Here is a 26092-nt window from a genome sequence, read left to right on the forward strand (position 1 = left end):
GTTATCTTAGGAGTCCTCCCATCCCTGCTCTGTGAGTTCAGGCAGCCTCCTAGCCCGGTACCCTTGGCATCAGCTCCAAGGCTGGTGCTTTGGCAGCCAGGGAGCCTCAGACCCCAGCCTCCACATGAGGCCACAGCTGAGAGTTAGCAGGACAGCTCTAAGTATCCTCTTCCTGTTCCAGAGGGCTGCTGGCAGGTTTCTGAAAACCTGCAGCTTATTTATGTCTGTAGTCCTGGGCTCCCTGCCACACTCGTTTCGGACGAGAGTAGCCCTGCTTGGTATTAGTATATAAGCTTAGTTTGGGCCGCTCCTCCCACCCCTGCCGCCATGAGAGTAAGAAGCTGGGCTGTGTCACGGCCAGCTCCGGCCAGGGAAGCAGTCACAGGGTTCGCCTTGGGAAGCAGCGAGGAGTGGTTTGTTTTTCTGGTGTCTAACGGAAGACAGAGAGCAGCTAAAAATACAGGAATATTTAGGAGGAAATGCTTTTCCCCCAAAACAATCTTTTGTGGTTTTGTGTTTCCCTGAAATAATAGTTCTTTGCTGGATGAATTGTTGACACTAGCATTTCCTAAGCTGGGTTCCATGGTTTCAACAGGTGTTTCTCCAAAAGCAAAAAAGTGTAGGTAGAGTGTTCCATGATCAAAATGGTCCAAGAAAGAAAGGTCTGGAGAACAGAGGCCCTAGGCCCAACTCTAGAGACTGGGGAGAGAGAACTTCAGAGTCTGACCTGATTCAGACCAGGCAGAGAGGAGCCGGGTTGCAGAGCAAAGAGACCATCAAATTAGAAAATAAAAATATCCAGGGAGAAAAGACTTGGAGTCTGGTGTCATGAATTTTTACTTGAATTCCATGAAAATGTCATCCTTTCTTATTGTCTTCAGGGGAAACATTGAAAGCCGCCTTCTCATCTGTCTCCTTCAAAGCCCGTAATTGCCTGTGCAATAGGAATAATAATAATGACACACATTTCCATGCACACACACATGCTTCTTCCTTACTAGGAGAGCCTGATTTTTGTGTAGGTGTCCCTTCCAACACACCTGTGGTAAGGAAAAAGGACCCCTCACCCTACCCAGTAGGTGGATACTGGTTAGTCTAAGCTAACCATAGTACAGTTGGCCCTCTATAGCCTTAGGTTCTACATCCATGGATACAAACAACTGCAAATCAAAAATATTCAGAAAAATATCACATCTGTACTGAACATATACAGACCTTTTTTTTGCCATTTTCCCCTACACAAAACAATATAACAACTATTTATATAGTATTAGGTATTATTATTTTTACATTTTATTAGGTATTATTAGTGATCTAGAGATAATTTAAAATATATGTGTTTTATGTAAATACTATGTCATTTTATATAAGGGACTTCAGCATTCTTAGATTTGGGTATCCTTGGAATGTTCTGGAACCAATCCTCAACAGAAACCATGGATCATTTGGGCCTGGTCATGTCACTCAGTGCTAACAAACGAACCTGGAAAGAAATCCTTTCAGGGCTTCTGGAAAGGTTTTTCTCTGTAATAAATAGACATCGACACAGGGGAAGAAATGGGAAATGCCCAGTTCTTTCTTGAGTGTGGTTTTTCTTTTTCCTTTTTATAGGCACATCATAATTATACCTAACAGCTTGTTGTTACACATTCATACATGCAACAATACAATAGGACAATTTCATTCCCCGTCCTGGGTGTGGTTTTTCTGCATGAAACTTTAGGAACTTCACAACCATTGTGCAAGTTGGCAGGGGGAGAGGGACATCTGAGTCCTTGATGACGGAGGTGAGTGGCCAAATTAACCCTGGAAGCACTCACTCCTCTCTGTCCTTTATTCAGTGACATGATCAACTCCATTTCTGCTTAGGTTGCTTTTAGTTAAGTCTTCAGTTCCGGACAGTCAGCTGTTTCATGGTGAAGAGTCTTGCCCTTGAGAGAACACATCTAACAACTTGATCCATGATGCACCCACCCCAGTCCTTGGCCAAACTCCTGGCTTAGCCCTTTCTGAGTATCCAGTTTGATGTTCAGGCTGCCCCTGAACAATGCCCTCCTGCACCTACCCACTGTTCTCTCCTTCGTATTTGTCTGTCCCCTGCCTACTGACTTCAGTCATACATTTACCATGGCACAGGAGTCTGACAGCTTTGGGTTTCATCCTGACTCTACACATTTGTTACAGTCTTTATAAAAATATTTTCACTTCTCTGAACTTATTTTCTCACCTGTACATCAGGAAAAATACCTCATCTCTATTTTAAAAATTAAAGTGAGGATAATGAAAAGAGCTTACCACCATGCCTGACATCCAGTAAGTGGTCTGTCAATCATAGTCTGAACAATGACAGACCCTGTCTCAAAAGAAAAAAATAAAACGGACTGGGGATGTGGTTCCGTGGTTAAAGGCTCCTGAGTTCAATCCCTAGTACCAAAAGAAGAAAAGAAAATTAATAATTGCTTTGGATTGACTATGCTTCCCTAATTCAGATTGGTCATTTGAACAGTGTGTTGGGGTGGGGGGGGGCATTGCTATTACTTAATGAAGCCCTCAGTGAGGAATGGCAGTAATAATGCACTGCCTTATAATTTTATATTTTTCTAATTATTTTTGTTACTTTGTTTACTCCCCCCAAAGAATCCTTTTTTTTTAATTGGTTGTTCAAAACATTACAAAGCTCATGACATATCATCTTTCATACATTTGATTCAAGTGGGTTATGAACTCCCATTTTTACCCCAAATACAAGTTGCAGAATGACATCGGTTACACATCCACGTTTTTACATAATGCCATATTAGTAACTGTTGGATTCTGCTACCTTTCCTATCCCCTACTATCCCCCCTCCCCTCCCCTCCCATCTTCCCTCTCTACCCCATTTGCTGTTGTTCAATTCTCTCCCTTGTTTTTTTTTTCCCCTTTCCCCTCACAACCTCTTATATGTAATTTTGTGTAACAATGAGGGTCTCCTTCCATTTCCATGCAATTTCCCTTCTCTCTCCCTTTCCCCCCACCACTTGTCTCTGTTTAATGTTAATCTTTTCCTCATGCTCTTCCTCCCTGCTCTGTTCTTAGTTGCTCTCCTTATATCAAAGAAGACATTTGGCATTTGTTTTTTAGGGATTGGCTAGCTTCACTTAGCATAATCTGCTCTAATGCCATCCATTTCCCTGCAAATTCCATGATTTCGTCATTTTTTAGTGCTGAGTAATACTCCATTGTGTATAAATGCCACATTTTTTTTATCCATTCATCTATTGAAGGGCATCTAGGTTGGTTTCACAGTCTAGCTATTGTGAATTGTGCTGCTATGATCATTGATGTGGCAGTATCCCTATAGTATGCTCTTTTAAGGTCTTCAGGGAATAGTCCGAGAAGGGCAATAGCTGGGTCAAATGGTGGTTCCATTCCCAGCTTTCCCAGGAATCTCCATACTGCTTTCCAAATTGGCCGCACCAATTTGCAGTCCCACCAGCAATGTACAAGAGTACCCTTTTCCCCACATCCTCGCCAGCACTTGTTGTTGTTTGACTTCATAATGGCTGCCAATCTTACTGGAGTGAGATGGTGTCTTAGGGTGGTTTTGATTTGCATTTCTCTGACTGCTAGAGATGGTGAGCATTTTTTCATGTACTTGTTGATTGATTGTATGTCCTCCTCTGAGAAGTGTCTGTTCAGGTCCTTGGCCCATTTGTTGATTGGGTTATTTGTTATCTTATTGTTTAATTTTTTGAGTTCTTTGTATATTCTGGATATTAGGGCTCTATCTGAAGTGTGAGGAGTAAAAATTTGTTCCCAGGATGTAGGCTCCCTATTTACCTCTCTTATTGTTTCTCTTGCTGAGAAAAAAACTTTTTAGTTTAAGTAAGTCCCATTTGTTTATTCTTGTAATTAACTCTTGGGCTATGGGTGTCCTATTAAGGAATTTGGAGCCCAACCCCACAATATGTAGATCGTAGCCAACTTTTTCTTCTATCAGACGGCGTGTCTCTGATTTGATATCAAGCTCTTTGATCCATTTTGAGTTAACTTTTGTGCATGGCGAGAGAAAGGGGTTCAGCTTCATTTTGTTGCATATGGATTTCCAGTTTTCCCAGCACCATTTGTTGAAGATGCTATCCTTCTTCCATTGCATGCTTTTAGCCCCTTTATCAAATATAAGATAGTTGTAGTTTTGTGGATTGGTCTCTGTGTCCTCTATTCTGTACCATTGGTCCACCCGCCTGTTTTGGTACCAGTACCATGCTGTTTTTGTTACTACTGCTCTGTAGTACAGTTTGAAATCTGGTATCGCTATACCGCCAGATTCACACTTCCTGCTTAGAATTGCTTTTGCTATTCTGGGTCTTTTGTTTTTCCATATGAATTTCATGATTGCTTTATCTATTTCTACAAGAAATGCCATTGGGATTTTGATTGGCATTGCATTAAACCTGTAGAGAACTTTTGGTAATATCGCCATTTTGATGATGTTAGTTCTGCCTATCCATGAACAGGGTATATTTTTCCATCTTCTAAGATCTTCTTCTATTTCTCTCTTTAGGGTTCTGTAGTTTTCATTGTATAAATCTTTCACCTCTTTTGTTAGGTTGATTCCCAAGTATTTTATTTTTTTTGAGGATATTGTGAATGGGGTGGTTGTCCTCATTTCCATTTCAGAGGATTTGTCGCTGATATACAGGAATGCCTTTGATTTATGCGTGTTGATTTTATATCCTGCCACTTTGCTGAATTCACTTATTAGCTCTAGTAGTTTCTTTGTAGACCCTTTTGGGTCTGTTAGATATAGTATCATATCATCCACAAAAAATATGGAACGCTTTACAAATTTGCATGTCATCCTTGCACAGGGGCCATGCTAATCTTCTCTGTATCGTTCCAATTTTAGTATATGTGCTGCCGAAGCGAGCACCCAAAGAATCCTTTTAACTCTCATTGTCATTCCCATCTGACTGAAGCAACTGAGGTTGAAGAGAACCTAATCAGTGCCTTAGCTCACACGACTGGTGTCTTGTTCCACCACTTGGATTCCTCTTCATATCCACACAGCCCACCACCCTGGACCCTCTTACCTTCCAAAGTTTTGTGATTGCCTTCTGTGGCTACCTAGATTGGTCAGTTTCCTTCTGTTTAGTACCTTTCATATTAATATCCCTTGCAAATGTCCAGTGGTTCTGAGAGTCCCACTTGGCTGTGGGAGAAGAGGAGATGGCCCACAGCCCAGTGTTCCAGCACCCTCTATGAAGACTGGCTTGGCAGCTGCACTGAGTACAAGCAGCTCCTGGTTTGGGCAGTAAGTTGGGTGTTCACACGCTTCTTAGCCTTTCTTTGTTTACCCAGGGGGTGAGACGCAATGATAACGAGTCTCTAATGAGGCTGCTGTGACCAGGAGTGGACATGTGCTGTTCAAACTGTTTAACTTAATTTCCTGGAATGTCAGCAGGGTCCACTGTGTGGCTGTCAAGAGATGCTCACTCAGGCAGAGCATGAGAGATTTCTATTCAGAGAAAATAGAGATTGGTTAGAAACTGAATTAAAAAATCCAAATGATTGAGTTTAATGATTGACTCAATAGCTTGGGAATATTGATCAAGTCAATTCTTAGTGGTGTTCTTATATGTGATGGTCTCAATTGCTCCTTCCTGATAACTGTCCATGCTTTTAGAAGCTTTTTTATTTATCTTCATTCTTTTCTAGCATCTTCTATGGTCAACCCAATGTAGGCATTTAAACATGAAGTTCTGGTTTTCTGTGGGTGTTCTGCAGTATTTAAACTGAGGATTGAGAAGATCCTGTTCAGGGATCTCTGGAATGAGTGACTCTAATATCTCCCCATTGAATTAAATTAGTCTTTACCCCATTTCCATTGCCAGGATCTAACTGTGAGCATTGGTTGGATGTCATGTTATCCCAAAGTTCTACGTGCCTGAGGTACTGGACTGCTTGTGTATCACTTGTGTTCATTTACTCTTTCAAGGTTCCGAGAAAGAGCATTACCTCTTTGATATATATTATTGTTTAAGGAATATCTCAGTCTAGATCCCCCAGAGGCAAGAATTTGAGTACCAATAGTTTATTTAGGGGTTAACCATGGAAGCATCAGTAAGGAACTGGAGTAGTGTGATATTGTGAAATATATATTTGGTGGGCTTCCCCTCCTCCCATTTTCTGGCCTAAAATCCTTGAAATTTTTAAAGTGATAATTGTCTTTTTGTATGTTAATGAGTTGACTGATAGCTGAGGCCCCTAGGAATCTTCAGGATGGGAGCTGGTCACAGAAAAGTCTAAGGCAGCATTAGAGGGTGAGTCTTTCAGTCCTACCCGAACCTCTGGGGAAGGGAAAGAGGCTGAAGGTTAAGTTGATCACAGTGGCCATCGGTGTAATTGATCATGCCTAATATTGAATCCTCCATTAAAACCCCAAAGGACAGGGTTTGGAGAGCTTCCAGATGGCTGGACACATGGAGGTTGCTGGGGGATGGCACTCCTGGGAGACGATGGCCACTTTGCACCCCTCCCCCCATATCTTGTCCTGGGCATCTCCTCGTTTGTATCCTTTGTAATATCTTTTATGATAAATGTAAGTGTGTTTCCCTGAGTTCTTTGAACCACTCGAGCAGATTAACAGAAAGCAAGGAGGGGGTTGTGGGAACTCCAGTTTATAGCTGGTCCATCGGAAGCACTAGGCTAAATCATGGGAACTTGCAATAGGCGTGAGAAGTAGGAGGCAGGCTTATGGGACAGAACCCTCCTCCTGTGGGACCTGATTCCAGGTAGATAGTGTCAGAACTGGATTGAACTAGAGGATGCCAGCTACCATCTACGGCAAAATTATAGATCATTGTTAAGAGAGTCCCATATGCTTCTTGGTGACCAAAAGTCACAGAACTCTTCTATGTCGGTTGTTGAGTGAGAAAATTGAAACAAACGCTTTGGTGTTTTCCCTCTACATTGTGAGAAGAAATGAAACACAAAAGGTAAGGAAGCCATTGAAGAGCGTGTTACTGAGCAGGTTATCACTGGGAGCAACCAGAATGCAATCTACCGAGGAGCTCTGGGGAGACGGTACAGAAGGCACAGAGTTATCCCAACCCAGGGTCTAGGAAACTGGGGAACCCAGCCACCATAAACATCTCCTTTATGACATTGATTGAAGGGTGATTTCCAGGGATTTTAACTCTTTGGTGTTTCTGATGTCCCCTGCGCTCAAGCTGAGCTTAACACTGCAATCAGGAGAACCCTTCATGGGAACTTGGCAGATGTTCACAGCAAATGGACCCAGGTATACAGAGCAAGCAAGGTGAAGGTCAAGGGAAGAGGTGAAGGTCAAGGGGATATGGGTAAGGCACCAACAACATGTGCTGGTAGATTATTGTCCCTGTAGTTCTAGCTTTTGAATTTTCTTTCTGATCTTAGGCACTTTTTTTTAATGGCCCTTGTCAGGAGAGTAGAAATATCTTTACATTCCACCACCACAGCTATTTCTGATGCTATAGCTCTAATCAGCTCTTTGACATTAGATCATGACTTAGAAGACTACGGTGAAACACCTCTCATAAAGTGTTAGTGAATTAAGAGAACTTAAATTGCGAGTGAATTAAAGAAATGTTCCTGTGGAGTTTCAAAGATACTATGTAAAGTTTTTGTTGGCTACAGAATCTGTGAATGGATTATTGATTGTTTAACACAGTAGAACAACATAGTGTGTGTTTTTCTTCTCCAATTAGATATACCCATTGAAGATCTGACATAATCTTGAATGTACAATGTTGTTTAAATATTTGACAAAAGAAAATTATCATTAGTTATCTTTATCAAGTACACACAAGAAAAGAAGTTCAGGTTACGAGAACTGTGCTCGTCAGCTTTTTCTCACAGTAGCCAAAATACCCAACAAGAACAATTTAGAAGAAGAAAGGTTTATTTTGGCTTATAGTTTCAGAAGTTCAATCCATGGTAGGCCAACTCCATTGCGCTGGGCCCAAGATGACCCAGAACATCATGGTAGCCAGGAAGCAGAGAGAGAGGGGCAGTCGTGAGGCGGGGGGGGGGGGGTCATGGAAGGTGTACCCTTCCAGAGCTTGTCCCCCTTGCAGAGCACACCCCCAGTGACCACCTCCTCCAGCCACAGCCCTCTTACCTACAGTTTCTACCCTACTACCCATTCAAATTATGACAGACTAACTAGGTTATAACTCTCATAATCATTTCACCTCTGAATATTTCTGCATTGACCTAGGAGCTTTGGGGGGACACCTCATATCTGAAACATAACCAGGACAGTCCTTATCACTGAAGAAGACAGGCTCAACACAGAATGAAAAAGATATTGAGAGAGATTTCAGAAGGGAATTTCTTTCCCCTGAAAGAAAGAATGATTAGAAGATTATATCGTGGATATCAGTTAAAGATGTTGGATGGAGCACATGCTTTAATGTTTACTGCCTCCTGTGATACCACTAAAATAATGGCATAAAGATGAAAAAAGGCATAAATGTATAAGAACAAAGAATTCCAGAGCAGACAATGCTGCCCAGTTGTGGAAGCCAGAAAGCAGATGGATGAATAGTTACTGATCCAAGAAACTTAAATCCTGTACGGAGAGAGTGGAGGCGATTTATAGCAAAGAATCCACAGACGCCACATGCTTTGGAGGCATCAAGGTTTTCTAGATGTTAGGAGAGCAGTGACTCTGGAACAGGTGGTATTGAGTGAAAGTCTGTTTAAGAAGCCATTAGTTCCCTTGTACTCCTTCTCTCATCCCATGAGCCTGGTGACAAGCTCTCTTTTACACTGGAGTGAGACCAAGAATGGCCTTTGGAAAATGGTAAATAGGAAGGTCAAATGAAGATTTACTGGATTTTGAAACAACTAGTCATCTCCTCCTACATGGCTCTCAAACCAATGGAGACCAGGTTTGTCTCTTCCATGCAGAAGATTGGCAGAAGCTTCTCTGTGGAATCTAATCAAGTCACAAGAAAAGACCTAACAGTCTTAGTGCCCTCCCCAAAGAAACATGGCCTCTCCAGGTCACCCTACAGCAAGTTCATAGTCAATAACTCCACTAATGGGACGTGGCTCATGCCTGTAATCCCACTGGCTCAAGAGGCTGAGGCAGGAGGATCACAAGTTCAAGGCCAGCCTCAGCAATTTAGTGAGGTTCTAAGCAACTTAGAAAGACCCATCTATCTCAAAATAAAAAATTAAAAGGGCTGGGAATGTGGCTCAGTGGTAAAGTGCCTCTGGGTTCAACCCCCTGTACCAAAATAATAATAATAATAATAACAATAATAATAACAACAACTCCACTAATCCAAGAATTTCTCGTCAGCATTTCAGTGCCCAACTATTTCATGTGAGCATGCAGCCAAGTAGGTGTGTGGGGAAGAGCCTTAGATACAAAAGATTAGGAACAAAACCAATGAGCCTCCCTTCACTTGAGATGGAGCCCTCCGCAAGTAAGTCAGAGGAAGCAGAGACAACGAAGGGGGAAGAAACAAAGCTGCTGTTCATATCATCAGAAAAAAAGGTGGCTCACCACGAAATAGGAGCAGAAAACCTCTGACATAAAGAAGAGGACTTAGAATTTCAAGGGAAGATCTCAGAAATTTTTAAAATTTCAGAAAGAAGAAAGAGAAAAAAAAAGAAAAAAAAATTCCAAGAGTTCCAATGTCCAGGCCTTGCACCCTCCAGCTGCTAGGAAGGCTGGCTGCGGCCTTCATCCATCTTATGTGGCCATCACAATTCCTGACGAGATACACTTCTTGCAGTTCTGGAAGCTGGGCAGTCCAAGATCATGGCACCAGCATCTGCCTAGACATCTGGCTTGGGCCTTCTTGCTGCACGATCCCACAGGCAGAGCAAGTGTGCTTAGCTGGTGTCTCTCTTCTCTTTACAATGCCATCTCCTGGCCCCACCTCATGACCCCATCTAATCCAATTGACCACCCTCAGGCCCCACCTCTACATATCCTTAACATGGTAATTTGGGGACTAAGTCTCAACACATGAACTTTGGAGGTACATTGCCTGCCACAGAAGCTGCTAAGGGCACCCAGCTCCCCTCTCTGGAGAACAGCCTTCAGCCCAGCAGAAGCTATGCCTTTTGGGGGGTTCCACCCACCACTCTGCTCCTGCTCAGAACTCACAACCAATGACCTACTGACTTCAAGGTTCAAAAGTTCAGTCACCTTGCCTTCAAAGGGGGACAACTCTGTGGGACAATTCTTGGTCCCCGGTACCCCCTCAGTTTGCCGGGAAGCTCGACTCCAGGGGAGAGCCGTTCTTCAGCTCCTTCCCAGGCCCTTCATGCTGCCCTCACCTCCCTTCCCTTGAGATTAATCCCTCAGTTAATCAGGTGCATTTCAGTTCTATTCAGTCTGTGTCTCAGGGGCCCCACTTAAGGCAACAGGGGGTAAACGGAGGATTCTAAAAGCTTCCAGAAAGCAAACACAGGTTTTATACAAAGGGTCAAGAATCAGAAATGGAGTCTGCCTTCTCAACACCAGAAGCTAGAAGTCGATGGAGTGATTCCTTAGACTTTCTGGAGGAAAGGGACTGTGGCCTAGGACTCCACGTGCAGTACTTGAGATAAAGGAAGGCAGGGCTTGGTGGGCATTTTCAAAATCCAAAGAAGGGACCTCCTCTGCACTCTTCCTCCTCCTCAGCCGTGCTTCAGCAAATTGAGAAAATAAACCAAGAAACAGGCTGAAATGAACGCAGGGGAGAGGAGCCTAGGAAGGGAGAGGTGAAGGGAACCTCTGGGGAAATAAGGAAGGTCATCCCCAGAGGACAGCTGCGAACAGGCTGCAGGGTCAGGGTCAGGCCCAGCAGGCGCTTCCTCAAGCCTATGAAATCTCATGAATAAGAAGATGTTGAGTTACTGGGCTCAGGGAGACTTGGGGAGTACAGTGGTGACCTTGGGCAGCTTATGTAACTTTTCTGATTCTTTAGTTTCTTGTTCATGAAACAGAAAAACTGGCAGTTGCTTCCTTATAATTTCCCAGGAGGATTTAATTAGCAAACACAGTTCCCTTGTGGGGAGGAGGGAGCACTGGATGTGTTTGCTGGGCTGTTTCATCTCTGCAAAGGCAAAGACTGGACGAATAGGGAACACAGTCATATTTTGGTATAGGTGGTTGGGGAATTATGATATTAGGATGGTTATAATTGTGGGCATTTCTTAAAATCTACTTTTAACATTCTTGCATTTGGAAAAAGTCATTTTAGTTGGGCACCATGGTACATACCTGTAATCCCAGTGACTTGGGAGGCTGAAACAGGAGGATCAAAGTTAGTGGCCAGCCTGGGCAATTTAGTGAGACCCTGGTCAAAAACAATGAATAAACAGAAAGGACTTGAGATATAGCGCAGTGGTAGAGCAACCTGGTAACACAAAAACAGTAACACAAAAACAAATAAATATTTAAAATTTTTAAAGGCATTTAATTTTTAACATTTCATTGAATGAATGTTATAGTTTAGATATGAGGTGTCCCCCAGAAGCTTGTGTGTGAGCGCAAAAGTGTTTAGAGGTGAAATGATTGGATTATGAGAGCTTTCACCTAATTAGTGACTTAATCCTCTGATAGGGATTAACTTGGTGGTGACTGTAAGCAGGTAGGGTGTGGCTGGAGGAGGTGGGTCATTGGGGGCATGCCTGGTGGGTCAGTATGGGGGTGAGCCTTTGAGGAATATATTTTATCCTTGGTGAGAGCTCTCTCTCTGCTTCCTGGTGCCATGTTGAGCTGCTTCCCTCCACCACACTCCTCAGACCCTGAGGAACAGAGTCAGCCATCTATGGACTGAGACCTCTGAAACCATGAGCCCCAAAATAAAGTTTTCCTCCTCTGACTATTCTTGTCGGATCACAGTGGCAAAAAAGCTGACTAAAACAATGAACATTTCCCCAATTTTTTTTTCCTGGCTTGCTTGTTAATGACTTTCCAAGCAATGATATACTGAAAGAGCCAAAGGAGGGTGTGCACCAATAATTCATAAAAATCCCATTGAAAAGACACTCAGAAAAATAAAAACACCACCAAATGTTTTGAAAACAATTATGCTCATGAAAATACTAATGGCAGAGGACCTTTTTTTTTCTATTATTAAACATTTAGAAAAGATTCAGTTTCCAATAGCAAAGAAGAGTGAATTCCATTATAAGATACTTAAGAGAATCTTGTCAACACTAAAATTAAGACTGTAAAGGTGATATAGTCACAGTGCACATGGAACTGTGTAGAATACAAGGTTTAAAAGAAAGCTATTTCCATGTGTCTTGAAACAGAACTGAAAGTGCATGAGAGGTGGATTCTCTTCTCTCAGGTCCCCTTCCACCTCCATTTCTTGGAACTTCTTATTCTAGTCTGTTCCAAAGCAGACAAAACCATGGCTCAGCTCCATCACTTGAGAGCTGGCTTCGAAACATGAGGTGGGTGCCGGGGGGACACAGTGCAGCCCTTTCACATGGGAAGAGGGGTCACCACCTCATGCTTTCTCCTTGTGTGTTCCAGTCAAGCCCACACTTGCAAAAAAGAAAAATCTGGGGAAATTTATGTTGACACTCGGTTCCACATATGGAAATGCTGAGGTCAGCTACGATCCTCAGTGTTGTGGTCATTCTCTGCTTGAGCAAAACTTCAACACACCTTGCAGGCAAGTGCTTTTCTTTCCAGAGACCCAAGACATTCCAGTTTCTCCTTCCAAAAGCTGAGTGGGTTTAAATGTTCAGGCCACAAGGATAAATATTCCAGAGTTTTCACTTGGAAAAGTCCAGAGTTGGGTAAATCTGCTACCTGTTAGGTTCTGGTGGTGAGAAAACATTTTAAATAATACTCCCTAGATTAAATACACTGTTTAGAATTTTGTTTTCTCCAAAGACTTGATATGAGTTTTAGGAACTGATTAAACATGATAATTTACATCCCATGCCTTCTGCCTTTCTGAGGGGAAAATGTTAAAAAGAAACAAATGGAAGTTCTTTGTGAAGTTAGAAAACACTTGCAAAAGAGACGAGAATTAAAGGAAAATTTTGTTACTTTATTTTACACAAAAGACAAAGGTCAGCGAAAAGAAATGGAAGTAGAACCTACTGCTACATAATATTTCCTCTTTTCTTCCTATTTTGTCCAATTTGTCTTTCTATAAGGGGAAAATCACTGTTTATTTATGCCCTGACCTAGTTAGAGAAAAGGGAATTGGGTGAGAATATTGTAACAAGTGTTTAGTCTCCTTGGACTTGATTTTGTCAAAGGAGACAAAATAGCAGACATGTAGAATTAACAAGCTTAGCACACCACTAAAATTAATAAAATTGTATTGCATTAGGGGTTTTGTTAAGTAAGTAGAGTTTAGCTGCTCTTATCACCAAAAAAGTGACTGAGATGACCGACATGTTCATCTGCTCCACTATAGCAACCATTTCACTAACCATATTTGCCCCACAACATCATGCTGGGAACCTCAAGTATGCACAATACAATGTATTGGTTTTATTTTAAAAAGTTCCTGTCCATCATTAACCGCTATCTGAAAGTGCTCTACCATATTGCCACTCCAACCCCTTGTTTTTCAATGTCATAATACCTTAGAGGGCAGTCTCGATTCTGCTGACACTATTCCTTCGAGAGTTCTCAGCCCTTAGCTCAAGCAGCAGTGCCCCATTAGACCTCGGCACAAATGTTTGTTCACGTGGCTCCTGACTCAGCTCTGTGTGTGTGTGTGTGTGTGTGTGTGTGTAAGATTAGTGGTGAGGGTTACTCTTAATGTTATTGTTGTTTTTTTATGAAGCATCTTAGTGCATACTGGCTTTTTCTATTTTAAATAGTTTTATTAGTGCACTACAATGATACATAACAGTGGGGTTCATTTTAACATAACCATACTTGCATGGAATATGATTTGCTTCTTAGTGCCTATTGTGACTGAGCACTACAAATGATGGAGAAACACAAAAGGAGACCCTCTGTATCACCCTGTGCCAATCAGATAGTCCTAACTCTGCAGGCAGGACAAGCCCTCCACGCACTGTCCCCCAAGAGAAGCCATGGGGATCTGATTCACCGCGGCCAATGAAATTAGACCACCCCTGAGAAGAGCACATGTGGGTCACACAGGGTCAAGAGATCCTCGTCAGATACAGACATCCAGGCCTCATGTTCTGTGACATGGTGCTATTCAGGAAAGCTTTGAAAATCTGCTTTTCCTAAAGTGCATCTGACACTGGGTAAGTAAATACACTATAAAACCTGAACATCTGACTCAGCACCTTAATGTGGAATTTCCTTAGCCCTCATGTTGACTGATCAAAGAAGCAACAGCCTGAAAGTTAAAAACACAGACTCTCGGGCCTGTCTTTCTGGAGCTGGATCTCTGCCCTGCCACTTACTAGCTGGGTAACCTCAGGCAAGTGACTTAACCTCTCTGTTTATTTTTCTGTAAAAGGGAGATGCCAATTGTACCTACCACATAAGATTGTTTAAGCACATTTTCAAAGTGCTTAAACCAGGGCCTGGAAAGTGCTTGGGTTTGCAGGATTAAATTAAGTAGCTGTGCAGAAACAATTTCATTCCTGTTTCCATGTGTTTTCTCATCCCAGGATTCTGTTTGATTTAAAAAGTCATTGAATGTTTCTTACTTGTCAAAGATCTTTTATCCTTAACTTTCAAATTAAATTTATGCAGGTGGGACCAGCTTTGCCATTGGAAGCAGGAGTGCTGAACAGACATGTGGTGGCTTTAAGTTAAAATATTAATTTAATGTTCAATAGTTAGAGACTTGGGAAAGTCTCTGAGCTTCCCCAAACTCAACTTATACAGCAGTAAATTGGGAATAATGTGAACCTCTCAGAACTATTATGAAAAGCATTAAGTTATGTGTGCATTTAATCTGGTGGAAAGAAATAGGTCTCTTAAGATCTGGGTTCTTTTTGCTTTAACCTTCCTGCCATCAACTGGTTCCCTTAGAATCCCTTAAAGCCTGCTGGGCTCACTGTTCATAGTAGATTCTAGGGATGTTTTCTGATGTAAACAGTTAAAATTTTATTTATTTATTTATTTACTCATTCATTCATCTTTTTGGGTACTGGGATTAAACTCAGGGGCACTTAAACACTGAGCCACACCCCCAGGTCTTTTTTGTATTTTATTTAGAAACAGGGTCTCATGGAGTTGCTTGAGGCCTTGCTAAATTGTTGAGGCTGACTTTGAACTCACAATCCTCCTGCCTCAGCCTCCCTGAGTTGGCTGGGATTACAGGCGTGTGCCATTGCGACTGGCAAAATTTTATCTTTTTCAGGGTTTCTTGCTATTAATTTTTTATTACATGTGTATCTGCTCATTCCATTTGGAGCAGCCTTTCTATGACTCTTGTGAGATCCAAAGAGTGGGTGGAAATGATTTGACTGTTAAAAACAGTTTAGAATAGTACAAGTCAGGAAAATCTTCCAGACCTGGATGTTACTCTTGAAGATCTATCAGCAAAGCTAAGATTCTTTTGCACTTTTGTTTGCAAAGCTCCATACCATTAGGTAAGAACAGCTTGACTATTTCAAAAGAACTTTTTTGCAAGGTGAACTTTTTAAGATTATATCATTTTTTTCAAATTTAGAATTGCATTTTAAAATGTGTCAAACTTACCCATGACATTCAGCTGCCCAACGTCTGTCTTGCATATGTTCCTTCTTAACATGGATTATTTTTTTTCTCCCCAATGTCAAGTTTAAGACCCCAAATCCTCCTTTAAAACCCATTTAAAATATTGAGCAAGTTACTCTCTACAGGGTTTGCTGGTGCAGGGCCGCCTGTGTTTGTTTTTACAAATGAATTGCTGTTCCCGTTACTTCACTCTGAATATTTCCTTGGAGAATTGACCAAACCGGCACACTGTCCCTCCTGGAGAAAAGAATCCAGTAAGTGCTCTGTGTGTGCCATGATGCACTCTGTCCCAGACACACACACAAATCATAAGCTCTGGGACGCGGAGACCTGGCCCCTTCCCCACAGAGACACGCTCAGCCACAGAGGCACCAAAGTCCTCTCAAAGCACAAAAACACAAAAGGGGTCTATGGTTACTATGATTTGGATAATTGCCCCTCAAAAGACCATGTGCTAAAGGCTTGGTCCCCAACCTGTGGCACTTTTGGAAGGTGGTGCAGACTTCAGGAGGTGGTGAGGTGGGGTTGTGTGGGAAGTCTTCAGGTCACTGGGGGAAGTCCCTTGAGGATAGTGGGATTCTAGTCTTCCTCTTTTTCAGATTCTAGCTGTGAGGGCAGTGGCTTTATTCCCCCGCCCCCCACCTGTGGTCCCTGCCATGATGTGCTGTCCTTCCACAGCAATGGGGCCACCCTACTTGGACTGAAGCTTCCAAAAGCTCAAGCCATGATAAACCTTTTCCTTTGCAGGGTGGCACAGTACTGAGGATCCCACCCAGGGACACTTTATCACTGAGCCACGTCCCAGCCCTTTTTACTTATTTTTTTTATTTTGAGACAGGGTCTCACTAAGTTGCTGAGGGTCTCCCTAAATTTCTGAGGCTGACCTCCTGTGTCAGCCTCACGTGTGGCTGGAATGACAGGCATGCGCCACCACATCCAGCACACACATTTTCTTTTCAGAAGTTCATTGTGTCAAGTATTTGGAATGGAAAACTAATACAGTGGTAAAAGCAGGCTAGAGAATCTTTGGAAATTGGTTTAAAGACATGGTGAAGATCACAGTTCTTGAAATTGTAATGTTCCTTAACATAGATAATAGATAGATAATTAGAGACCAAAGTTTATTTAGGAAAGCAGAGGCACATTAGAGGGAGAATACGGACCATCTACAAAGTGAGAAGCCTTTGGGGTAAAGCAAAGAATACACAATCAAGAAAAAATGTGATGCCTTCACAAGTATATGAATAAGTCCAAGTTCATCACTTTGTATGCAATGAATATGTGCAACTTGTCGTGCATCAATTATACCTCAAAAAAGCTGTTTTTTATTTTTTTTTATTTGTGCTTTATAGTTGGACATAATATTGAGGTTCATATTGACATAATTATACAACTATGGAATTTAATTTGCGGCAATTCAGTCCCCAGTCCTTCCCCTTTCCCTCCTCTCCTCCCTCCCGCTGTTCCCAATAAAGCTTCTTTAAAAAAAAAAAAAAGTGAGCATGCATGTGATTATGTGTGTGTGTCTGGTCCCTGTCTATGTGATCACACTCCCAAATCAGACGGAGGATTTAGGATCATCTGTCACTTGCAATATTTACTCTTTCTCTTCACTTTGCTAGCACAGATTATTTAGAGTGAGTTGGAGATCTGCGGAGGACGTCTGTAAGAAAATGGAACAAAGTGGACGTGCAGCAGAGGTTGGAAGAAGCCAGCTGCCCACCACGTGCATCTGTCCAGCCTCCAAGCTCTGCAAAGAGAACTAACTACAAAGTCAAGCTATTTTCAAGCTAATTTTAAGCTGATTCAACAGCCCCTCTTTCTCTTGCAAACAGTCTAGCCACACGAGAAATGGGTCACAAACTGCAGATTTGCAGCTTGGTTTCAGTTTTTCCTGCCTACTCCCCCGGGTCCCTCCACACCATGCTTTCTGAATTTCCCTGGGCTTCAAATTCTCTAGCTTGTTGCCTTCCCTTGCCAAATTCTCCCTGATCCCAACTGCAGCCTTTGCCTAGCTGACTGTCCCTCATCTTTTATGTGACGGTCAAGACATCCTTTCTTCCAGGGAATCTTTCCTGAGCCCTCCACAGAACTGGGTTGGCCGACCCTTCCCTGGCCTCCCTAAGCAACTGAATACACACTTTGTAACATTCCCTGGTCACCACTGTGATTGAGTCTGTTTATTGATCTGTGTCTCCAACCAGACTGCAAACTCCACAGAGGAAGAAACTCTCTCTTTCTTTTGTGCCCCACGGTCTCCCCAGAGCCCAGACCAGGACCTCTAATGTGACAGCTGTTTGATAAATACTTGTTAAATAAGCGAATCAGCCTGTCAGTGGGTCAATCTGAGCCTTATTACAAGGTGTAACAATAAGAGTCTAACACCAAATTCCCAAATCCCCAATTTTCATCTGCCAATCTTTCTGACGAATGACAGATTGCAATCCAGCGACTCAGTCTCTGAAGTCATCTTCTTCAACCTGCAGGGGTGCATGGCAGGAGGGCAGCCTCTAATTGACAGAAAGAACGTACAACTTCACATCTCCTGATCTGCACTTGTGGGCCATCCGGTGAGGGCTAAAGTTTGTTTCCTCCTCATTTGATTTTATATCTAAAACATCAGATTCATAACAGCTTAACTGGGCCAGTCCTCAGCCTTGCCGGGAAACCCGATTCCCATCTTTGAGAATCTCACTGACATTTTTTTTGACTCATTGCATAATAAAAGACAGATACATATGGTCACACTCAAGCTCAACGACATGCATTTCTCCACTATTCTTTTACTCACTGAACTGAAATCTTACCCCACTGCCAAATTCGTATTCTAATAGGATGACAAGGAGCTATTTCCCTAAAGCAATCATGAATCAGTGTGTGTCAGACAGAACTGCACCACAACGCCCTTCCTGGTTGGAAGACAAACCTTGTAAGCTGGACGGTTTCAGAGAAACAAATTACTCCTGGCTACAAAAAGAGATGACTGTGTAGTTGACCAAGAAAAACACAGAAACACCCCTTGGAGATGAATTACTTGAAATTAGGAGGCTTACATTCCTGGGGCCAGATAGCAGGGCTATTTCACCCCCTTAAGACATGATGCTAACGTTAGTCAGACATTTCCAGTATTTGGGCTTTGTGGGGAAATATGTTGACCCCGTGGCAGAACACTGCTCTCAGGACACATCATAAGTATAGCCACAGCATAATAAGGCTTTGGAAGAGAATTAAGCAAAGGCTGTTTCTACAACCCTTGCTACCTCTTTAATAACTGGAATTGCAGGAAGAGTGTTTTGGCAGTAGGGGAAGCTCAAGAATGGGATTGTAAAAAAACTCCCACCCACTACTGTAGGATGACTGATGACTATATGCTTTACCCTTGACAGTTCTTTGGTTTATCCCAAACTCAGCAAGATAATATGTTTCTTCTGAACAACGGCTTGGCCAGCTGTCAAAGCTCATAAGTTGCTCTCTGCCATAAGTGCATAAGTTAGAGGGTGTCAAAGAATGTAGAGAATGACCTGCAGGGAAGGCTGGTATATTAATTAAGGTAACACTAGCCACAACTGCAAAATCTCCGCAGTCTTATACGGAGGAATTTTTAAAAGCCAATCAGGTGGGAGATGGGAACACAGGGAAGTTACATTCTGAGACCCAGGATGACGGAGGCTCTACCTTTATCATATGGCTTCCAAAGTCACCCTTGGCATGAACATCCAGTTGGTCTGTAGATGAAGATGGAACATAGAAGATTGTATGGTAGGGTTTTTTTTTTTTTAAATTATTTGTTCTTTTTAGATATACATGACAGTAGAATGTACTTTGATATATTATACATATGTGGAATATAACTTCCCATTCTTGTAGTTGAACATGGTGTGGAGTCACACTGGTGCTATGTTCATATATGAACATAGGAAAGTAGTGTCTGATTTATTCTGTCTTTCCTATTCCCATCCCCCCTCCCTTGCCTTTATTCCCCTTTGTCTAATCCAATGAACTTATATTCTTCCCTCCTCCACCCATATCATGAGTTAGTATCTACATATCTGAGAGAACATTCAGCCTTTGTTTTTTTAGGATTGGCTTATTTCACTTGGCACGATAGTCTCCATTTCCATCCACTTACTGGCAAATGCCGTAATTTCATATGGGAGGTTTCTATGGGCCAGGACTGAAAGTGGCAAAAAGGCTTTTCCTACAGATTCAGGCACTTGGCCCCTCATAACTGCAAGGGAAGAAAGGCAAGAGGACTGGCTGTGTGTACAGGAGGTAAAGGAGACATGTTTTGGTGAACACAGACCATTCTTGGTCACTGTCCAACACTTGAGTCACCAAGAGTCCATTTCTCTTGTCTTCCCACATCAACAACAAGCTTTTCCTCTCCTTAGGGGGGATGACTCGAAGTTCCACTTTAAACTCCAGAACCTCTACAGAATGCAAACCCCTATGTCACCTCCACACCCTTGTGATCCAGTCACCTGTAAACAACACACACAAGCACACATGCACAGGCACATACTACTCAGTGGGGAATAGAGAATAACTGCTTTGAAAACTCATTCACAAATAGGAATCACAGTGAACACTCGGCAGTCATTAGGACACAGCAATGATGGAGTCCTGCCAGGCAGGTATCATGAAACCCTTCTCTGTGGGTAGGGAAGCGTCCTTGATTCGATCCTAATTCCACTAAGAAGAACCTTAGATGGAGGTATGTTATTTGCCATGACCCACGGCTCTCCCCTCTGGGACATTCTTCCTTGCTACCGTCACCTCCTTGGTTATACCTGAAGTGGACATTGGAAAGTATGCCCTCTTCAGGGGTGGCTCAGTTGTCAACAGTTGTTCCTGCAGGTTGAGATTTTGAGGTCTAAAGGTTTCAAGCTTCAACTAGAAAAGGTTTTTGTTTTTAGGTACATGATTCTTTTTTTCATATTTCTCTGGAAATAAAACTTCCTCAAAAACATACCAAGGTTCCTATATGTTTCCAGTCTCTTCCGTATGTTAGTTCCTAGAAAGAATTCTCAAGTCCGACAGGTGTCTTTCTTGATCTCATTTGACTCTCTCTTAATGCAGTGTTAACAAATTTGAAGTCATTTGGCTTGGATACGAAAACCACACACCTAATCTGATCTTGCTGTAAATCTGAATCTTAATGGGCCATTATTAAATTTTTTTCTCAATCTTATTTCTTACTGTTTGGAGTCTAGATATAGATGAGTTTTTGAATCTTTTAATACACCAAGTATCTGGACTCTACAGGCTGCTTTTTATTTCCTCTCAAATCATCAAATCCTTGCCTGGGGGCTGGGGATGTGGCTCAAGCGGTAGCGTGCTCGCCTGGCGTGCTTGCGGCCCGGGTTCGATCCTCAGCACCACATACAAACAAAGATGTTGTGTCTGCCGAGAACTAAAAAATAAATATTAAAAAATTCTCTCTCTCTCTCCCACTCTCTCTTTAAAAAAAAAAAAAAAAAATCCTTGCCTGAACGGATCTTTTCTGATACTTTAGTAAATGCAACCAGTCACAAGGAACATGCATACTGTTAATATTCTATTTCCCACTGTTTTTACTTAAAATGAAGGGTTATAATTATTATTTGGTCTTCCTGCTACATGAGCCAGGCACATGCTTTGCTACTACAAATCATGGGTCCTGGAGTTGGCTAACTTTCCAACCTCCAATATCACTACCTACCACCCAGCTACTAAAACAATGTCACTTAATGGAATATTTAGTCCATTTATATTTAGTGCAGTTAATGATATATTCTTGTTTTATCTATTATTTTGCCATTTACTTTATATTTGACACATTTATTCTTTCCTTTTCTCTCTTTTCCTATCTATTTTTAACTCTTTTGATTCCATTTTATCTTAACTTAATAGTGAAGCACATCTTACTCTTCATTTCAGGATCACTTAGAGGTGAAAAAAGTATCACAAGCTTTTTGCTAGTAAAAAATGACTATTTTTTACCATTTACTATATAATGCTATAGTTTTAGGAAGCTTTAATTCCAGTTATACCCTTCCCATCTTTTGCATTGTTTTCCTGTATATTGATCTCTCACACACACACACACACACACTCTCTCTCTCTCTCTCTCTCTCTCTCACACACACACACACACACACACACACAGAGTCAAACTATCTTCTGTTTCACTAACCACATCTGCTGTGTCTAATTGGTTTTTCACTCATCTAATGAGGTCTTAATTTCAGGTTTTATGCTTTGTATAATCTAATTTTATTAGATTTATTTTATTCCAAAAAGCTGTGAATTTCACTTTGATCTTCTATTTCTCCCATGTTTCCCTCTATTATCTCAACTATAGTAATCATAGTTATTTTAAAGCTCTTGTCAGCTAACTCCAATGGAGATCTGTTTCCATGATCTGTTTTATCTCTTGATTTTTATTTCACTGTGCTGCCCTTTGGCATGTCTAGCAATTTTTTAAAGAATTATATAAAGGACATTAAATATAAAAGATTATATAAATCCTTCTAGTAGGAAAGATTTGAATCCATCGGCAGACTTCCTGACAATTGAGATAATAATTACATTTGTGTATCTGTTACTTGCAGCCAAAGTATTCTAACTCATGCAAATTTAGGTACATGAGGGAGAACATGCAGCTTAGAGGCATGTGCCCAGTTCTTCCTATCAAGGAATAATGAGAGCAACACAATTAAGAGCTGGCCATCTCCTTAGTGTGGAACTGATTCCAGATGAACTGGCCTGTTCCCATCTAGGTGAAGTTCTGTGCCCATGGACAGGACCACTTGTAACTGTACCTGAAATTGTACCAAGCACTTCTGGATTCCCACACTGCAGGTACTGGCCTGGGAAGAACTAGAAGAGGAATTACACAACAAAAAAGGCAAACAGAATGCCTGCCAGAAGCAAGGGTTTGAGACCACCTGTGTCTCGTTATGGGTTGTGACTCATTAGACCAACTGTAGCTCTCCTTTGCCTAATTTTTTCCACAAGAAAATAGAAAAAATTGCAGCCAGAGAGATGTTAGATGATACCTTCCTGTGCTCTCATGGTAGGATGTTTCTTTATTCTCTGTATCTTTCCATTCTTAGCCAGATGCAGTTTTGTCTGACCCAATACTAATCAACCCTGAAGTGGGAAATTACTTGTGCTGTCTACATTCTCACGTCAGACAGTGGAAAATTGGAGATTGGTGTTCTCAAAGAATTCTTTAAAAGTCCAGAATCCAGGCTGCATTGGAATATTGTAGGACTTTCAGATGGATCTTCATAAATATAGGCACTTTCTAAAGTGTCAATTTGATAAACCTGGTATGGTGGTGCACGCCTGTAATCCCAGCAACTCAGGAGACCGAGGCGGGAGGATCACAAGTTCAAGGCCAGCCTCAGCAATTTAGACCTTCAAAATAGTATAAAAAGGACTGGGGATGGACTCAGTGGTAAAAGTACCTCTGGGTACCACACCAGTATCAAAAAAAAAAAAAAAAGTCAATTTGAATAACAGCTTCCAAATCAACACTCATATTAGGTGAGTTTTGGCATCCCTATTTTACTGATGAAAACGAACTTTTTTGCTGATACAAAGAATTTGCATTAAGTACTCATCAAAACAGGCATGAACTGAACTAAGAATTAATAAAACAGCAACCCAAGTGCGGTAATGAATGTATAAACACGTAGTATCATTTGGGGGAGGCTCTGGACACAGGCTTGGCCCTCAGTTGAGGGGGGCACCCTTGGTCAGCCCCAGATCTTTTGCCCTGAAGAAACACAGGCCCAGAGTCCAAGATCTCCCATTTTCCAAAAGACAGCAGCATTCTGAATGTTTTTGTGCAATTGAAATCTTATTGTTAAGCATTGGCAACTACTAAAAAGTTTTTCAGCTCTCTGTAGCCAAATAAAATACAGCTGTAGGCTGGAGTCAGCTTGTAGCCGCCTTTTGCAAACTCCAGTGTCTGTCCTGGGTGGCTGGGAATCAGTTTGGGTTCTTTTGTTCTCTTAAAGAAACATGGCTCCTTCAACCAGAGGCCAGAGTGCTTTAAATGGTCATTAAGGGTTCAATACTGTGGCCTGACCACTGCCCACCCACCGCCCCTGAGAAATGCAAACATGCACGACGTTACTCCTGGTAACATGTGTGCATAACATGTGAAATCACTCTCCTGTGAGACTTGAGGGTCCCAGTTGACATGGGGGTGCCCAAGGAAGAAGATCCAAGAGAGAAGGAAAAAGGAGAAAGACCATGAGCTCACCCTGCTGAGTGCTGCCCACCCTCCGAACTCCCCCACCGTCCCCTAATTGCTGGCTCTTGTCTGTTTTCACCATTCAGAGCCCTGAAGCCCAGCATTCAGAGCCCTGGCCCACCATTCTTCATTTCTGATTTCTCTCCTCTAGGAGATAAGGACGACCCAGGGCCCCTCGGTGTGTTTTACATCAAAGGCTGCTAAAGGGTCCTGACAGGCTGGATGTCAGTGCTGTAAATAAACCATTAATCACCCTGCCATTTCATGGACACACTCTTCCCAGAGGGCATGAACTTTCTCCAGGTCACTAATATAAACCACATCTTCCCTGAGCCAACGGGGGAGGCAGGGTGGACGTCATAGCTCAGAGAGCAGCTCCCTCGCTGGTACACCAGTTACTTCCCTCTTAAGCCAGCAGGTCACTGCTATGGTCCCAGCAGATTGTAAATGGTCTGTTAGAAACGAGATGATGGAGATGATTAAACAAAGGTAGTCACAGCTTTGGGGAACATGTGCACTACAGGACAGCCACTTCCACCTCCTCTGAACTCTTCACCTCTAGACCAGGTACCAAGAGAAAAGCCACAGGGACCCAACGGGACACTAATGATTTTGCCAAGGACCCAGAACAATACCCGGTTGGCAGACCTCTGTGGCCTGAGTTCTAGGAATCAGAGCCCAGGAAAAAGACGTGAAACGTTTCCCAGAACAGGGCTTCTCCTCTGAGACGGAGTTAGGATCACCTGGCCAATGCTTCTAATTTTGCCAAGGTTACCCAACAGAGGCCACACGTTTGCTGAAGGTTCATTCACTCATTGAGCTGCTTCTACAAACTGACGCTGCTCAGGGCCCAGTGGAAATTTTCTTTGGGCATTTTACCTGTTTCTTGGGATCCGCAGTCACTACACATACTAGTGATAAAGCGATAGAGGACATAAAGGAGGAAGGGGGGTGTCAGTGGTGGGGGGTTGAGTGGAAAGATAAGAGCATTCCTTGTCCAGGAACCAAACATGGTAGCAGGCACTGTGGGGGAGGGGTCGTGACCAAAGCAGCAGAAGGAGTGGTGACTATGTGGGAAGGACCCCAGGGCCCACCTGGAGAGGGGAGTCAACATGACAGAGTCCTTCAGAAATTATGAATCTTAACATGGAAGCCCAAAGCCTGAGGTCTCAGAAACACAGCAGAGATGAGAGCAAGCTATTGTAAGCCAGGACAGGCTTCTCCAAAATGGTGCATCTGGGCAGTTGGGAACAAACTCTGCACTCACTTCATCAGGAGATCAAGCTCAGCTCCTTCCCACCAGGCCTCCGGGAACAGAGAGGATTTGGTCCAGGGCTGGATCCCCTACGCAAATTGTCAGAAAGGAAAGCAACACAAGGTTCCAGACTTCGGTCAGAGTTGGAAAGAAGAGCAGAAAGATACGGAAGAGGGCTTCACACTCACTGGTTCCTCCAACCAGAATATGACTATTGTGTCTTTGCTCATCTGGCTGGTTCTTGTTAACTAGACCTTGGCTGCTCAGCCCCGCCCCTCCCCCCACCTCCCTACGGTATATTGTCTTCAGAGCACTTCACTATTTGACATCTTTTGTTCCTTTAGCCATTTAAGTGACTGTTTTATGGTTTTAACCTCTAGAAAGTAAGCTTGATTGACATGGAAACTGTTTTTGTTCTCTGCTGTACCCCCATTGCTAAAATGCCACCTTGTCCATGGGAAAACCTTAACAGGTACTTGTTGAGTTAATGAGTTCAGTGCCTACTCTGGGCCAAGGACAATGCTAGGCTTTTTAATGTAATAATGTGATGTCATGTTTAATTCCCAAAACAGTGCCATAGGTAGGTATCATCATACCCATTTTACAGATGAGGAAACTGAGCCCCAGAAAACCCAATTAATTTACTCAATATCACATAGCTAGTAGGCAGCAACTAAACCCAAATCTGCTCAACCTTGAAGTCAACATGTTTTATATTTATTACTTTCTTTCTATGGAGAAAATAGAAAGTAAAATCAGGAACTTTAAGGATCCAAATCAAGTTAAGATTCACATGACACAATTAGAAAATCAGGAAATGGATTTGGTTGTTTGGTGATGGCCAAGAATAATAGGGGTCAAGACCAGCTCAGGTAAGGACCCACAACCTGCTCATGTTCACCTGCTGAGACAGGGGAGAAGGCTGTCACCAAC

At 42.4% G+C, this 26092-nt stretch overlaps 1 non-coding gene across 1 annotated transcript; it reads right to left on the bottom strand.

Moving 5' to 3' along the window:
• Positions 1-4806: 4806 nt before the first annotated feature.
• LOC124109957 (U6 spliceosomal RNA) lies at positions 4807-4913 on the bottom strand. Its single transcript, XR_006857146.1, has one exon. It is a non-coding gene; the product is annotated as a U6 spliceosomal RNA (small nuclear RNA).
• Between the last annotated feature and the right edge of the window lie 21179 nt (positions 4914-26092).

The sequence above is a fragment of the Marmota monax genome, unplaced genomic scaffold (genome assembly GCF_021218885.2).
Source record: "Marmota monax isolate L192 unplaced genomic scaffold, Marmota_monax_Labrador192_F-V1.1 WCK01_AAM20220418_F8-fsc00025, whole genome shotgun sequence".
In the NCBI taxonomy this organism is placed as follows: Eukaryota; Metazoa; Chordata; class Mammalia; order Rodentia; family Sciuridae; genus Marmota; species Marmota monax.